The 16,408-nt window shown below is 45.8% G+C and overlaps 1 long non-coding RNA gene across 1 annotated transcript; it reads right to left on the reverse strand.

The window, feature by feature from the left end:
• Positions 1-1,024: 1,024 nt before the first annotated feature.
• On the reverse strand, positions 1,025-11,421 carry LOC134728640 (uncharacterized). The gene is made up of 2 exons (XR_010109259.1): positions 6,022-11,421; positions 1,025-5,943 (listed from the first exon to the last, which is right to left on the reverse strand). It is a non-coding gene; the product is annotated as an uncharacterized LOC134728640 (long non-coding RNA).
• Positions 11,422-16,408: the final 4,987 nt, after the last annotated feature.

The raw sequence follows: 16,408 nt of genomic DNA on the forward strand, positions 1-16,408 counted from the left end.
AGGTCAGGTACTGTTTTTTTGTCACTACTAAATTGTCATATTACACGAGGCTATTCTTTACTACTAAAGGAGCTTAATTTTGTTGTTGTTGTTGTTTTTTCCCCAACATTATTCCTTCAATACTCATTAACCAGGCCAGATTGAAAACAGAGCCAGCCTGAGCAATGTGACAGAATGCCATCTCTACAAAAAAATACAAAAATTAGGCCGGGCACGGTGGCTCACGCCTATAATCCCAGTACTTTGGGAGGCAGAGGTGGGCGGATCACAAGGTCAGGAGATGGAGACTATCCTGGCTAACACGGTGAAACCCCATCTCTAGTAAAAATACAAAAAATTAGCTGGGCATGGTGGCATGCGCCTGTAGTCCCAGCTATTTGGGAGGCTGAGGCAGGAGAATCGCTTGAACCCGGGAGGCGGAGGTTGCAGTGAGCCAAGATCACGCCATTGCACTCCAGCCTGGGCGACAGAGCGAGACTCCATCTCAAAAAAAAAATCAGCTGGGCGTGGTTGTGCCTGCCTGTAGTCCCAGTGACTCAGGAGGCTGAGGCAGAAGGATCAATTGAGCCCAGGAGATTGAGGCAGCAGTGAGCTGTGATCTCTCCACTGCACTCCAGCTTAGGCAACAGAACAAGACCCTGTCTCAAAGAAAAACAAAAAACAAAAACTGAGGTAGTTACGCTCAATGATAATCAGAGAGACAGATAATTTAGGTAAAAGCAAATATTTGGCCTGGATTAGATTGTAACTAGTTATAATAACTATGGTTTGGCCATGATCTTAGAAAATGTAATTTACTATTTTATCTTTTTTTAAAAAAAGGTAATTTTAGGCTGGGCATGGCGGCTTACACCTATAATCTCAACACTTTGGGAGGCTGAGGTGGAAGGATTGCTTGAGCCCAGGAACTTGAGACCAGCCTGGGCAACACATTAATCGCTAGACCATCTCTACAAAAAAAATGTAAAAATCAGCTGGGCATGGTGGCGTGTGTTTGTGGTACCAGCTATTTGGGAGGCTGAGGTGGGAGGATTGCCTGCACCCAGGAGGTTGAAGCTTCAGTGAGCCTTGACTGTGCCACTGCACTCCAGCCTTGGCAACCAAGCGAGGCACTATCTCAGAAAAAAAAAAAAGGTGGGGGGTAATTTTGTTAGCATCTCAAATTTTACATCGAGTTTATTCTAGGTCTTGGCAAATTATACCTTAGATTTGTTTTATAGTGCTAAGTTTATACTCATTTATTTAAATATTGTTTCATATTTACTCAGAAAAAGAGCATTTCTCTACTTTTGGAGCAAACAGGGCAAACTCAATCCCTTAGCTTCAGCCTTGCAGCATTTCTTTTCATACCATCTCCCAGAAGTTTGAGTGGTTTATTCCTCTGCCAGAAAATACCGTGAACAGGACTTCATATAAAGGAGTACACATCGGGTGGGAACAGTGGCTCACAACTGTAATCCCAGCACTTTGGGAAGCCAAGGCGGGTGGATCACCTGAGGTCAGGAGTTCGAGACCAGCCTGGCCAACATAGTGAAACCCCATCTCTACTAAAAATACAAAAATTAGCCATGTGTGGTGGCATGCGCCTGTAGTCCCAGCTACTCGGGAGTCTGAGGCAAGAGAATCACTTGAACACGGGAGGTGGAGGTTGCAGTGAGCCGAGATTGTGCCACTGCACTCCAGCCTGGGCAACAGAGCGAGACTCCATCTCAAAAAAAAAAAAAGAAAAGAAAAAGGCCAGGCACAGTGGCTCACGCCTGTAATCCCAGCACTTTGGTAGGCCAAGGCAGGCGGATCACGAGGTCAGGAGATTGAGACCATCCTGGCTAACAGGGTGAAACCCCATCTCTACTTAAAAAAAAAAAAATACAAAAAATTATCCGGGTGTGGTGGCGGGCCCCTGTAGTCCCAGCTACTCGGGAGGCTGAGGCCAGGAGAGTGGCATGAACCCAGGAGGCGGAGCTTGCAGTGAGCCGAGATTGCACCACCGCACTCCAGCCTGGGTGACAGAGTGAGACTCCGTCTCAAAAAAAAAAAAAGTACACATGGACATACCTAAATCCACTTTTCATTCTCAGAAAGACAACGTGACGATGTCCTTCCTTTGTAAGTGTGTGCTTCCTCCCTATGGGCCTCTCTTCAGGGAGTCTGCACCAGTGGCACCTCTGATCCAGCTAGGCGCATCTGACCTCGTATGGCACTACTTGTGCCAGAGTGGGAGATAAATTATGCCAGGTTAATTTGTTAAAGTGCTGGACAAATCATGTACATTAAGGCCGTTTCGATTTGAAAACCTCAAAATATGCATCTCCCTGGTGGGTATTAGGTATTGAAATTGAAGGGAAGAAAATATGTTTCTGAAAAAGTTTCAGTAATTACCTTGAAGGAATGGGGGAAGTTTCTATCTGCTGCCTGCTCTGATTGTGAGGTCATTTAATTTTTCATCAGAAATTTACTAAGTGCTGATATGTGCCAGACACATTGTCCTTTTTTGTTAACTTTTCTAAAATGGATATTGGACGGCCAGGCGCGGTGGCTCACGCCTGTAATCCCAGCACTTTGGGAGGCTGAGGTGGATGGATCACGAGGTCAGGAGATCGAGACCATCCTGGCTAATACGGTGAAACCCCATCTCTACTAAAAATACAAAAAATTAGCCGGGCGTGGTGGCAGGAGCCTGTAGTCCCAGCTACTCAGGAGGCTGAGGCAGGAGAAAGGCATGAACCCGGGAGGCGGAGGTTGCAGTGAGCTGAGATCGCGCCACTGCACTCCAGCCTGGGCGACAGAGCAAGACTCCATCTCAAAAAAAAAAATAAATAAATAAAATAAAATAAAATAATATGGATATTGGATAGAGCCTTTTTTTTCCCCAAATAAGACAATTAAGTGTTTTATCGTTAATACATTTAGATATATAGCGGCATCCCTGTAGAGGTTTGTTTTACAGTGAGAAAGTTGTGTTTTAAGTTGACCCAACAATGAAAAACAACTATTGGCTGGGCACAGTGGCTCACGCCTGTAATCCCAGCACTTTGGGAGGCCAAGGCGGGTGGATCACGAGGTCAGGAGTTTGAGACCAGCCTGGCCAAGATGGGGGAACCCCGGGTCTACTAAAAATACAAAAAATTAGCTGGGCATGGTGGCAGGCGCCTGTAATCCCAGCACTTTGGGAGGCTGAGGTGGGTGGATCACCTGAAGTCAGCAGTTTGAGACCAGCCTGGCCAACACGGTGAAACCCCATCTCTACAAAAATACAAAAATTAGCCAGGTGTGGTGGCTCATGCCTGTAATCCCGGCTACTCGGGAGGCTGAGGCGGGAGAATCGCTTGAACCTGGGAAGCAGAGGTCGCAGTGAGCCAAGATTGTGCCATTACACTCCAGCCTGGGTGACAGAGCAAGACTCTGTCTCAAAAAAAATAATATAAATATAAATAAAAGCAATATAATGCTACTTCACAAAATATTTAAAATCTTTTTTCCTCTTTTTTTCTTGACCCAATGCTAGCAGAAAAGCATAAATCTTAAAATATGCATTTCAAAAATACTATACTATACTTGGGAGGCTGAGGCAGAAGGACTGCTTGAGCCCTAGAGTTCTAGTCCAGCCTGGGCATTATAGCGAGACCCCATCTCTAAAAAAAAAAAAGAAGCATTGGGCCAGGTGCGGTGGCTCACGCCTGTGATCCCAGCACTTTGGGAGGCTGACGCAGGCTGATCACCTAAAGTCAGGAGTTCGAGATCAGCCTGGCCAACATGGCAAAACCCTGTCTGTACTGAAACCACAAAAATTAGCTGGGCGTGGCAGCAGGTGCCTGTAATCCCAGCTACTCAGGAGGCTGAGGCAGGGAGAATCACTTGATCCTGGGAGACGGAGGTTGCAGTGAGCCAAGATCGCACCTCAGCGACAGGGCAAGATTCCGTCTCAAAAACAATAAAATAAATAAAATGGAGGCATTGTATTTGGGTTGACCAAGGGAAGCCTGTGTATTCATGGTCTTGCTATTTGAAATAATGGGAAATGAAGATCATAAAATTAACTGGGAGTCGCTACTGTGGGAAAAAGCCTACAATTCTGTTACTCCTGTCTTTTTCTTTCCTGGAGGTGAGGTAAATTACTTTTTCTGTTATATTTCTTTCTCTTAAAAGTTGTGCTAAAAAGATCTTATAATAGCCCAAGACATCCTAATGAAAGAATGTGATTGAGTTGGTGGGAATGTATGTGTTATAGTATAGTCTGTCTCAGTAGGGTGTCATTAGCAGCAGAAATGGAAGGCAAATTAAAACTAGTTCCTTTATCCTTTTCAGAGCCTGCAGCCCCTTTAGCATGCTGCTTCTATGTGTTTCCTACTCTGAAAAGAAATTAAATGGGAATTGCCTACTCAAAGCTGTTTTAAAATGTCCTAAGTGTCACCTGGATGCTTGTTTGAGGCCTGCCTGCATCCTCCTCTGTGAGCCTGCCTTCCTCTCTTTCCTAAGAACGCGCTTCTGCATATTAGTGAAATAAGTGCCTCTTTCTGTTCTGTCTATAGTTAGCCGCCAATTAATAAGATGAGCGGAAATGCTCCCATGCTGAGCACTGTGCTAGGGGCAGGGAAGAAGCTGACACTACTTTATGAGGCAAGCTATGTAAGCGCCTTTTTATCTCCTAGGAGAGGCCCTCAATAGGTTCGGTCTACCCCCTGGAGCCTGTAGCTATTTCGGGCTACTCATTAAAGTCAATCTAGGATATTGCTAAAGCCTTTGAATTCTTTAAGTGAATTGCCTCCACTTGAAGTCAGCTAAAAATAGTTCACTTTCGCTCCCCAGGACTGCCCCCAAGTTACATGAACTACCCGCTAGACTCACACCTCAGCAAAAATATTGATGTCCCCAGCAAGATTAGCTTCCTGTTAAAAGATCCAGGACCTGTGAATACATGCGTAACTGCAAGAATGGAAGCAAAGGATGAACCCAAGTTAAAGCCCAGCACAAGAATATGATGTAAGGGCTTTTGGGAAATGCAGAGATTTTCTTTTCTCTTCAAATAATAAATTACATCTAAAAATTAATGAGAGTATAGGCCGGGTGTGGTGGCTTAATGCCTGTAATCCCAGCACTTTCGGAGTCTGGGGCAGGTGGATCACCTGAGGTCAGGAGTTTGAGACCAGCCTAGCCAACATGGTGAAACCCCGTCTCTACTAAAAATACAAAAATTAGCTGGACATAGTGGCACACGCCTGTATTCCCAGCTACTTGGGGAGCTGAGGCAGGAGAATCGCTTCAACCTGGGATGCAGAGGTTGCAGTGAGCCGAGATCACACCATTGCACTCCAGTCTGGGCAACAGATTGAGACACCGTCTCAAATTAAAAACAAAAAAAAGGCTGGACACGGTGGGTCACGCCTGTAATCCCAGCACTTTGGGAGGCTGAGGTGGGCAGACCACGAAGTCAGCAGATCAAGACCATCCTGGCTAACGAGGTGAAACCCTGTCTCAGCTGGGCGCAGTGGCTCATGCCTGTAATCCCAGCACTTTGGGAAGCCGAGGCGAGTGGATCACGAGGTCAGGAGATCGAGACCATCCTGGCCAACATGGTGAAACCCCAACTCTACTAAAAATAGAAAAATTAGCTGGGCGTGGTTGTGCGCACCTGTAGTCCCAGCTACTTGGGAGGCTGAGGCAGGAGAATCGCTTGAACCTGGGAGGCGGAGGTTGCGGTGAGCCGAGATTGCACCACTGCACTCCAGCCTGGCGACAGAGCAAGACTCTGTCCCCCCACCCCAAAAAAGAAACCCCGTCTCTACTAAAAATACAAAAATTATCTGGGCATGGTGGCACATGCCTGTAGTCCCAGCTACTCAGGAATCTGAGGCAGGAGAATTGGTTGAACTGGGGAGGTGGAGGTTGCAGTGAGCCAAGATCACACCATTGCACTCCAGCCTGGGCAACAGAGCGAGACGCCATCTAAAAAACAAACAAAAACCCAACATTAATGAGAGTACAAAGCATTATGCCAGACCCATCCATCATAAACTTGAGTACCTGCTATGACTTTCTCTTCTTTCATTTGGAACCCACTGTAGAATCGGTAGCCTCAGAGTAATTGGCTGAAGAGAGTGCATTCTTGGCTGGGCGCGGTGGCTCATGCCTGTAATCCCAACACTTTGGGAAGTCTAGGGGGCTGGATCACTTGAGCTCGGGAGTTTGAGACCAGCCTGGGCAACATGGCAAGTCCCCATCTCTACAAAAAAAATACAGAAATTAGCTGGGTGTGGTGGCACGCGCCTATGACTATAGGAGGTTGCGTGCCTGTAATCCCAGCTACTCACAAAGCTGAGGTGGGAGGATCACTTGAGCATGGGAGGCTGAGGTTGCAGTCCGCTGAGGTCACGCCACTGTGCTCCAGCCTGGGTGACAGAGTGAGACCTGGTTTCAAAAAAAAAAAAAAGAGAAAAGTGAGCATTTTGGGGCAGGTAGAGCCAACCCTGATAGAAAGAACCTCATCTTGTGTTTACATAGAAGTGACTGCAAGAAAGGGAACAATTTGTTTCTGAAACTCCTTGTGACATTTATTGTTATAGCAAGTGCTTCTGGTCACCGAGAAATCATATGCATACTGCATCCAGAGACTCAATGAGAAAATTGGGCTCATGGATACTAAACTGTTCCTTAAATGCTCAAAGCTGATAATATACCAATTTTATACCATATATGTTAAAGGCCTCGAGAAAATTAAAGCAGGTTTTTTAGGGGCTAAAGCAAAGTGGCTTAGGATGAATAAAGCAGTAGACTCTACCATTTACTTGGTTTCCATCAGAATGGAAAATGCCAAGGCCAGCACAGTGGTTTTGCCCTGTAATCCCAGCTACTTGAAAGGATGAGGCAGAAGGATCACTTGAGTCCAGGAGTTCTAGACCAGCCTGGGCAACATAGTAAGACCTTGTCTCAAAAAAACAAAACAAAAAAAGGCCAGGCATGGTGGCTTACGCCTGTAATCCCAGCACTTTTGGAGGCCGAGGTGAGCAGATCACCTGAGGTCAGGAGTTCAAGACCAGCCTGGCCAACATGGTGAAACCCCCGTCTCTACTAAAAATACAAAAATTAGCTGGGCCTGGTGGCGTGTGGCTGTAGTCCCAGCTACTCAGGAGGCTGAGGAAGGAGAAGCGCTTGAACCCCGGAGGCAGAGGTTGCAATGAGCCAAGATTGTGCCACTGCACTCTAGTCTGGCGACAGAGCGAGACTTTGTCTCAAAAAACAAAAGAAAAAATGTATATATACAAAAATTAGCCGGGCATGGTGGCACGTGCCTGTAATCCCAGCTACTCGGGAGGCTGAGGCAGGAGAATCACTTGAACCTGGGAGGCGGAGGTTGCAGTGAGCCAAGATTGCGCCACTGCACTCCAACCTGGGAGACAGGGTGAGACTCTGTCTCAAAAAAAAAAAAAAAAAAAAATTAGCCGGACATGGTAGTAGGTGCCTGTAATCGCAGCTACTCAGGAGGCTGAGGCAGGAGAATCACTTTGGACCTGGGAGGCGGAGGTTGCAGTGAGCCGAGATTGTGCCACTCTAGCCTGGGCAACAGAGGAACTCTGTCTCCAAAACAAAAAAAGGAAAATGCCTCACTCATAGCTGCTTTGATATATTGGGGTATGAATCAGAAAACTTTTATTCATACCTCTCTCTGTTGGAGTAGAACATACTTCCTTGCTCTACTGTTTGGGGCTAGGCTGTTAGATGATATGGCCAATGACCTTCCAATGTGCTTCCACAGTTGGGCTTGCTGCTCTTATTCTGTTTGTTTGTTTGTTTGTTTGTTTGTTTTTGAGACGGAGTCTCGCTGTGTCGCCCAGGCTGGAGTGCAGTGGCGCGATCTCGGCTCACTGCAAACTCTGCCTCCCGGGTTCACGCCATTCTCCTGCCTCAGCCTCCCGAGTAGCTGGGACTACAGGCGCCCGCCACCGCGCCCGGCTAATTTTTTGTATTTTTAGTAGAGACGGGGTTTCATTGTGTTAGCCAGGATGGTCTCAATCTCCTGACCTCGTGATCCGCCCGCCTCTGCCTCCCAAAGTGCTGGGATTACAGGCATGAGCCACCGCGCCTGGCCATTGCTCTTGTTCTTCTACCATTCATCATAAAAGGAATATACCCTGGCTAGCCTCTAATCCAAGGAGGAGGAGGAAATTTGAGGCAGATTTAATCCTAGTCTGCAGCTAAACCTTGCTGATCCCATCCCGACTCAGCGGAGTCATAGGCAACTCACAGCCTGAAACCAGGCAATTTGAGGACTCCTGAGCAAAAAAAAACCAAAAAAACAAACAAAAACAACACAAAAAAAAAACACTATATTTTGAGGTGGTTTGTTATACAGCATTATTGCAGCAATAGCTGACTAATAAACTCCTCTTGTTCCATTTTAGCCCATTTTCCATGCTATAGCCATAGTCAGCTATTTAAATACAATTCTGATGATGTCACATTCTTGTTTAAACCCTGCAATCGTTCTCATTACTCTTGGAATAAAAACCAAATGCTTAGCATGACCTATAAAGGCCTGTATGATTTGGGTCTGGCCTCTGTCTCCATCACTGCACTCCAGCCCCCAGCCTTCTCTCAGTTGTTTGATCTCATCATGTTCTCTTGCCTCCTCATGACCTTTTTTTTATGGGCTGGTCCTACTGTTGGCTTTGCTCTTCTCCTCACTCTTTGATTAGTTAACTCCAACTTATACCTGGAGTGTAAGCTTAAATATTACTTTCCCAAGGAAGCTCTCCTTGCCTGTTAATACAGGGTTAGATTCCCAGTTATATGGTCCCACAGCCCCTTGTATGTCAGCTTTTAGCATTTAATTACAGTTGCAATGAATTATTCAATCATGTAATTTATTGATGTCTCTTACTCACTATGAGGGCAAGGACAATATATGTCTGATTTGCTGCTTTATCCCCTGCCTAGTACACTGCCATGCACCTGGAAAGAACTCAATAAATATTCCTTGAATGAGTGATTGACTGAAGAAACTGGCTATGCTTGATCAAAAGTCAGGAGAAGGTATGAATCAGTGCAACTGAAAGGAATATTAAGAGTTTAGTGTAAGGTAGTGTGAATATTGGAACAAGGTCAGAAAGATGCCCACAAAGGAAACACAGTCTTTTGTTAGTCACAGAGCCAGGTTAGTGATAGTAATAATGAGAGTTAGATGTCCAAATATTACTGAATTCAAAATTAAAACTACGATAATAAGAGGAACTGTCATTAGCTGCAGGGAGGTTGACAATGTGGAAAAGTTGGACTGTGATAGAATGACCAATGAGTTCCAAATAAGGGACCATAGTCCTAGAATTTGAAAGTTAGATCAAAACTATGCCTTTTGGCTAGGTGTGGTGGTTCATGCCTGTAATCCCAGCACTTTGGGAGGCTGAGGTGGGAGGATCACTTGAAGCCAGGAGGTAGAGGCTGCAGTGAGCCCTGATCATGCCACTGTACTCCAGCTTGGGGGACAGAACGAGACCCTGTCTCAAAAAAACAAAACAAAACCTTATGCCTTTTTGGGGTTGTAACTTTTAAAATAGTGTGTTGGCCGGGCATGGTGGCTCACACCTATAAATCCCAGCACTTTGGGAGGCTGAGGCGGGCAGACACTTGAGGTCAGGAGCTCAAGACCAGCCTGGCCAATATGGTGAAACCCTGTCTCTATGAAAAATACAAAAATTAGCCAGGTGTGGTGGCGGCCGCCTGTAATCCCAGCTACTCAGGAGGCTGAGGCAGGAGAATCACTTGAACCTGGGAGGCAGAGGTTGCAGTGAGCTGAGATTGTGCCATTGCACTCCAGCCTGGGTGAGAGAGCAAGACTCCATCTCAAAAAAAATAAATAAATAAAAAATAAAAATAAAATAGTGTGTCACAGCTTATTGAATAGGAAGAAACCAGGTACCATGAAATCTACAGAGAAAAAGTAAAACTACCAGGAATGACAGGAAATTTGAGATTTGGAATGAAAACCTCCTGAAGGTTTCACCCTTTTTCTTTGATATGCTATCACAGAAGGGAGCCTGTGGAAGCAATTCCATTCTCAAACTCCGTTTTGACAGCAGTGTATACAAATATATAACCTCAGCTCGTTTTTTTGTTTGTTTTTTTTTTTTTACAGAAAGAAAAGTGGTAGAGAGTTTTTAAAAATTCTTTCGCTATTAAGTATCTTGGTCTATTTCCCTTGGCTCCATAGCTTGTACTAATTAAAATGATTTCAATAGAAGATCCTAGAGTGCAGCTTTCTTTTCTTCCCTCCCTTCTTCCCTCCCTCCCTCCCTCCCTCTCTCTCTCTCTCTCTTTCTTTTTGCTGCCTGTGTTGGCTCTCATGTTCTTTGCTTAAATAATTAATAATCATTACTATCTATTCAGCAGCATGTAAGAGAAGAGTGCGTAATCTTGGATCCCAGGATATTAACGCTATGCCTGTCCCCGCTGCATAAGCTTTCATGTGAGGCTCTTCATTAGCTAACACCAGGGGATGGATCTGCTGCCCTCAGTCTTTACTGTTTATTATCTATAAAAAAGAGCCCCCTCTGATTCACTAGCTGGGGCAAATACTGCTGATGGGAAGTAATTTCCCAAAAGAACAGTAATGAAAGTGGGGTGGAAATGAGCCACAAAGTTCATTTAGATTTAGCAGTCTCTGCTGGACTGGAGGCAAAATCTAAGTGTCTGTCACACTGCAGCAAGCTAGACCTCAGTGTTACAAATAGCAAAGGATTTCAGAAAAAAAAAAAAAAAAACTAGATGAACATATGAACGAGATATATAAACAGGGTCAGTTTATTTATTTATTTATTTATTTATTTAGAGAGGGAGTCTTGCTCTTGTTGCCCAGGCTGGAGTGCAATGGCGCAATCTCAACTGACCGCAACCTCTGCCTCCCGGATTCAAGCGATTCTCCTGCCTCAGCCTCCCAAGTAGCTGGGATTACAGACATGCGCCACCACGCCCAGCTAATTTTTGTATTTTTAGAAACGGCATTTCACCATGTCGGCCAGGCTGGTCTCGAACTCCTGACCTCGTGATCCACCTGCCTTGGCCTCCCAAAGTGCTGGGATTACAGGCATGAGCCACGGCGCCTGGCCAGTTTATTTATTTTTTATTATTTTTTTTTTTGAGATGGAGTCTCAAAAATATTTTTTATTATTATTATTTTTTTTTTTGAGATGGAGTCTCAGTCTGTTGCCCAGGCTGGAGTGCAGTGGCGTGATCTCGGCTCACTGCAACCACTGCTTCCCATGTTCAATTGATTCTCCTGCCTCAGCCTCCCGAGTAGCTGGGATTACAGGTGCACGCCACCACACCTGGCTAATTTCTGAATTTTTGGTAGGGATGGGGTTTCGCCATGTTAGCCAGGCTGGTCTCGAACTCCTGAGCTCAGGCAATCCACCCGCCTCAGCCTCCCAAAGTGTTGGGATTACAGGTGTGAGCCACAGTGCCCGGCCTGGGATAAGTTTAAAAATTGCTACTGTTGGCCAGGCGCTGTGGCTCACGCCTGTAATCCCAGCACTTTGGGAGGCTGAGGTGGGTGGATCACCTGAGCTCAGGAGTTCGAGACCAGCCTGGCCAACATGGCGAAACCCTGTCTCTACTAAAATACAAAAAATGAGCCAGGTGTGGTGGCACGCGCCTGTAGTCCCAGCTACTGAAAAGGCTGAAGCAGAAGAATTGCTTGAACCCAGGAGGCTGAGGTTACAGTGAGGCAATATTGTGCCACTGCACTCCAGCCTGGTCGACAGAGCAAGACTCCTTCTCAAAAAAAAAAAAAAAAAAAAAAAATTGCTACTGTCTTACAATGGTGAAGGTCAGGAGCAAAGTTATAGATGTTTAATAGTAACAGACTCTACTGCTTGTTTACAACAACAAACTACTGGGCAATCTATATTCAATAAGATGAGGAAAGAATTGCTTGTCAGGAGTGGTCTTTTCAGTCTCATCTGAATACACTGATATCATTGCAACATCTACAGCTATGAAATGCCATTTATATGCCAGGGAGAGTGGGGGAAGACAGTTACTTAATTTTTCCCAGAGGGTACAGGCTATTTGCTTTTAGGGATGGTCATTTTTTTGGGTCCTTAATTAGACAATAACCAGCAGGAAAAAAAGGTGATAAACAGACTGCTATGGTTAAAGGCTAATCAGCTGAGTATATGGATCCAAATTAAGGTCTTATGTTGCTTTGTCTTTACTAGGTGATTAGAATGTTTCAGGCTTCACAGACAAAATACACTTAGAAGACATGTTGGTTGATCAAAACACTCAGCCAAAGAAATGAATAATTATTTCTTTATACTGTTCCCAAACACATAAAAGCTGGGTTCTGTGATGTCGGGAAGATCTACTCATCAGATGCTACAGAGACTAACACTTGGGGGGCATGCTGGCAGAGAGCCAGATGTTCACAGCTGCACATACCCCACTCATGACACAAAATATGTATATTCACCGATCTACAAAATGCTTTCATCATTGTGTTTAATAATTCCTTATCATCTCCAAAGTAAAATTAGATGACAAGTATTTGCCAAGGCACAACACAAGAGGGTGACACATGACTGTGACACTCTTTGCTGTGCACTTAGCCTCCTTTTAATTGTCTGTCTTCAGAGAAGTTAGAGCTATACCAAATGCAAACAGGATGGCAAACAAAGAGACCAGAGCAAAAGATCATTTTTTCACTTTCTAAATACTGGAAGTTATTAATTTACCCATTCTGACCTTGTACTTGCTCAACTTGTAAGCAGAAGACCTTCTTATAGAGTAAAATTTAAGTTGTTGCCATAAACCCCCAACTGCTTTAAAATAGCTCTTTTGCCTATAATCCTAGTGCTTTGAGAGGCCGAGGTGGGAGGAGGATTGATTGAGACCAGGAGTTAAGAGAGCTGCCTGGGCAACATGGTGAACCCCATCTCAAAAAAAAAAAAAAAAAAAAAGTCGGGTGCGGTGGCACATGCCTGTAATCCCAGCAGTTCAGGAGGCCGAGGCGGGTGGATCACCTGAGGTCAAAAGTTTAAGACCATCCTGGCTGGTAGAGACAGTGAAACCCTGTCTCTACTAAAAATACAAAAATTAGCCAGGCATGGTGGTGGGCGCCTGTAATCCCAGCTACTCGGAAGGCTGAGACAGAAGAATCGCTTGAATCCGGGAGGCAGAGGTTGCAGTGAGCTGAGATCATGCCACTGCACTCTAGCCTGGGTGACAGAGCAAGACTTTGTCTCAAAAAAAAAAAAAAAAAATTAACTGGGGGATGGTGGCACACGCCTGTAGCCCTAGCTGCTCCAGAGACTGAGGCAGGAGAATTGCTTGAATCTGCGAGTTTAAGGTACAGTCAGCTAGGACCATGCCACTGCACTCCAGCCTGGGTGACAGAGGGAGATCCCATCTCTAAATAAATAAAAAACAGTTATCCTTCCCTGCAGCCTGCTATGGTTGCACTGTTATTTCATACTTCGCCTGAAAATTTTACTCTTATAGTTATCCTTTGCTGTAGAGAACAGTTTTTTGGCTGGGCACGGTGGCTCACGCCTATAATCCCAGCACTTTGGGAGGCTGAGACCAGGTGGATCACTTGAGATCAGGAGTTTGACACCAGCCTGGCCAATATGGTGAAACCCTGTCTCTACTAAAAATACAAAAATTAGCTGGGCGTGGTGGCGCATGCCTGTAATCCCAGCTACTAGGAAGGCTGAGGCAGGAGAATCACTTGAACACAGGAGGCGGAGGCTGCAGTGAACCAAGATCACACCACTGCAGTCTAGCCTGGGCGACAATGAGACTTCATCTCAAAAAAAAGAAAGAAAAAAAGAGAAAAAAAATAGTGTTTTTTTCTTTTTTTTGCTCCAGAAAGCAACTATTTAAAGATACATAATAGGCCAGCATGGTGGCTCACAGCTGTAGTCCCAGCACTTTGGGAGGCTGAGGCCAACAGATCACTTGAGGTCAGGAGTTCGAGACCAGCCTGGCCAACATGGTGAAACCCCGTCTCTACTAAAAATACAAAAAATTAGCTGGGCATGGTGGCGGGTGCCTGTAATCCCAGCTACTCAGGAGGCTGAGCAGGAGAATCACTTGAATCCAGGAGGTGGAGGTTTCAGTGAGCCAAGATTGCACCACTGTGCTCCAGCCTGGGCAACAGACTGAGACCCCATCTCAAAAAAAAGAAAAAAAAGGTACCTAATATATGTTCTGGGACCACACGGAGGCCCTCTCCAGAGCTGAAAGGAGAAAATATCGAACCATAAATGCAGTGAGAGAAGAGTAAGGAGGAGAAGGCTGATAGCCCTGGGGGTCGGAGGCGGGGAGTAGGAGTGGCTGGCCGATGGAAGGGAAAGTCCTGGATGGAGTATTTACACATTCAGTTTGTTCCTACAGTAATATTTGTGGATACAGGTATTGTGCTTGGTGGCATGGTCCTTGCCCTCCTGGAGTTTATAGCCATGCTGTGGGACTAGGGCTAGCATCGATTAAGAGGTCTCCCGGAAGTAGATCAAGTATTCAGGCAGGTGAAGTGGGGAGAAATCGGAAAAGAGCCATTGAGGCCAAGGGAACAGCGCAATCAGAAGACCTGAAGCACAAAAGAGCTCCCTGTGATCAAGGAACAGGCACAAGGCCCATATGTGGCTAGAGCCCAGTTGGCAAAAGTGGTTCAAGATCAGGCTGTAGCCAGATCCTGTAAGGCCTTGTTGCCACACTAAGGACTTTGAACTTCCTCGTGAAAATGAAGAGAAGTCGTTGAATAGCGCAGGTCTGACAAGATTTTAAGAAGTTTCCTCTAGTTGCTGTGTGGGCAGTGAATGGGGGCATTAGGAGAGCCTAAAGGAGAGACTGCTTGAAGGGTTATTGCAGGAGTCAAGGTGATAGCTGGTGGCAGGTTAAACTGGGAAAGAGGGGTAGAGATGGTAGGAGGTGGAGAGATTAAGGACACCATTTAGAATTGGAAACAACATGGACTGGAAATGAAGAATAAAGGAAAGAGTGGTGTCAACGGTACAATTTAAGTGTCTGGTGTAAGCAACTGGGTAGAGAGTGGTGCCAGTTACTGAAGGTGGGGACACTGTAGGAGAAACCCACTTGGGGACCAATTTTTTTTTTTTTTTTTCCAGACAGAGTTTCGCTCTTGTTGCCCAGGCTGGAGTGCAATGGCGCAACCTCGGCTCACTGCACCCTCGCCTCCCGGGTTCAAGCGATTTTCCTGCCTCAGTCTCCTGAGTAGCTGGGATTACAGGCATGCGCCACCACGCCCGGCTAATTTTTGTATTTTTAGTAGAGACGGGGTTTCTTCATGTTGGTCAGGCTGGTCTCCAACTCCCGACCTCAGGTGATCTGTCTGCCTCGGCCTCCCAAAGTGCTGAGATTACAGGCATGAGCCACTGCGCCCGGCCGGGGACCTATTAAGTATGAAAAAGTGTGAGCAGGCCGGGCGCGGTGTCTCAGGCCTGTAATCCTAGCATTTTGGGAGGCCGAGGCGGGCACACTACTTGGGGTCAGAAGTTGGAGACCAGCCTGGCCAACATGGAGAAAACCCGTCTCTACTAAAAATACAAAAATTAGCTGGGAGTGGTGGCGCATGCCGGTAATCCCATCTACTCAGGAGGCTGAGGCAGGAGAATCGCTTGAACCCGGGAAGCGGAGGTTGCGGTGAGCCAAGATCGCGCCACTGCACCTGAGCCTGGGCGACAGAGCGAGACTCCCTCTCAAAAACAAAAACAAAAAAACCCAAATGAGTAAAGAGTAATGTGGATATTATATTATAAACAAACAAACAAAGAAGGACTTTGTATTCTTTTTGCATAGGGAAGGGGAAGAAATGTGGAGTGGAAGAGGATGGTACAGAAAAGGTGTAAAAAGAAAGGCTGTGGGAGGAGTAGGGTAGGAGGGCTTCTGAATTGGGGTTAGTGTCACACTGTATAACTGATAATTTAAACTGCTGAAAATGAGACCACACTTAAAGATACAGGTCCCTTTAAAAGGAAGGCGGATGTTAAAAGCAGTTTGCATTTTACCTAAAATGGGCTGCTTCTCCCTGTACCCTCTCCAAATACAGCCAGACTTTCTGTAGAAACATTTTAATCATGGGCACCTTTCCCCCGAAAAATGCACTCACTACCAGTACACACGACCTTCTGAGTTTAATGGACCTACGGAGGCCCATCCCTGGGCTCTCTGGGCTAGGTTAATCCCAGGTTAGGCCCCAAGCTCAGAGGTAGCAACGTTCCCAGCTCAACGACGCAGGAAGACCACGCCTCTAAATGTTCTGCAACCTCGTCCATTTCAGAATTTTCCGGGGTTCTGGGTAAACTGGCCTCACCAAGGATTCTGCCCCGTCTTGTTGCTCCCGTTTTTAAACACAGACCGGTGTGTGGGAGAGGCCATTATTTTTCCGGAACACTGTGCT

Source organism: Pan paniscus, chromosome 1 (assembly GCF_029289425.2).
Source record: "Pan paniscus chromosome 1, NHGRI_mPanPan1-v2.0_pri, whole genome shotgun sequence".
NCBI classification, from domain to species: Eukaryota; Metazoa; Chordata; class Mammalia; order Primates; family Hominidae; genus Pan; species Pan paniscus.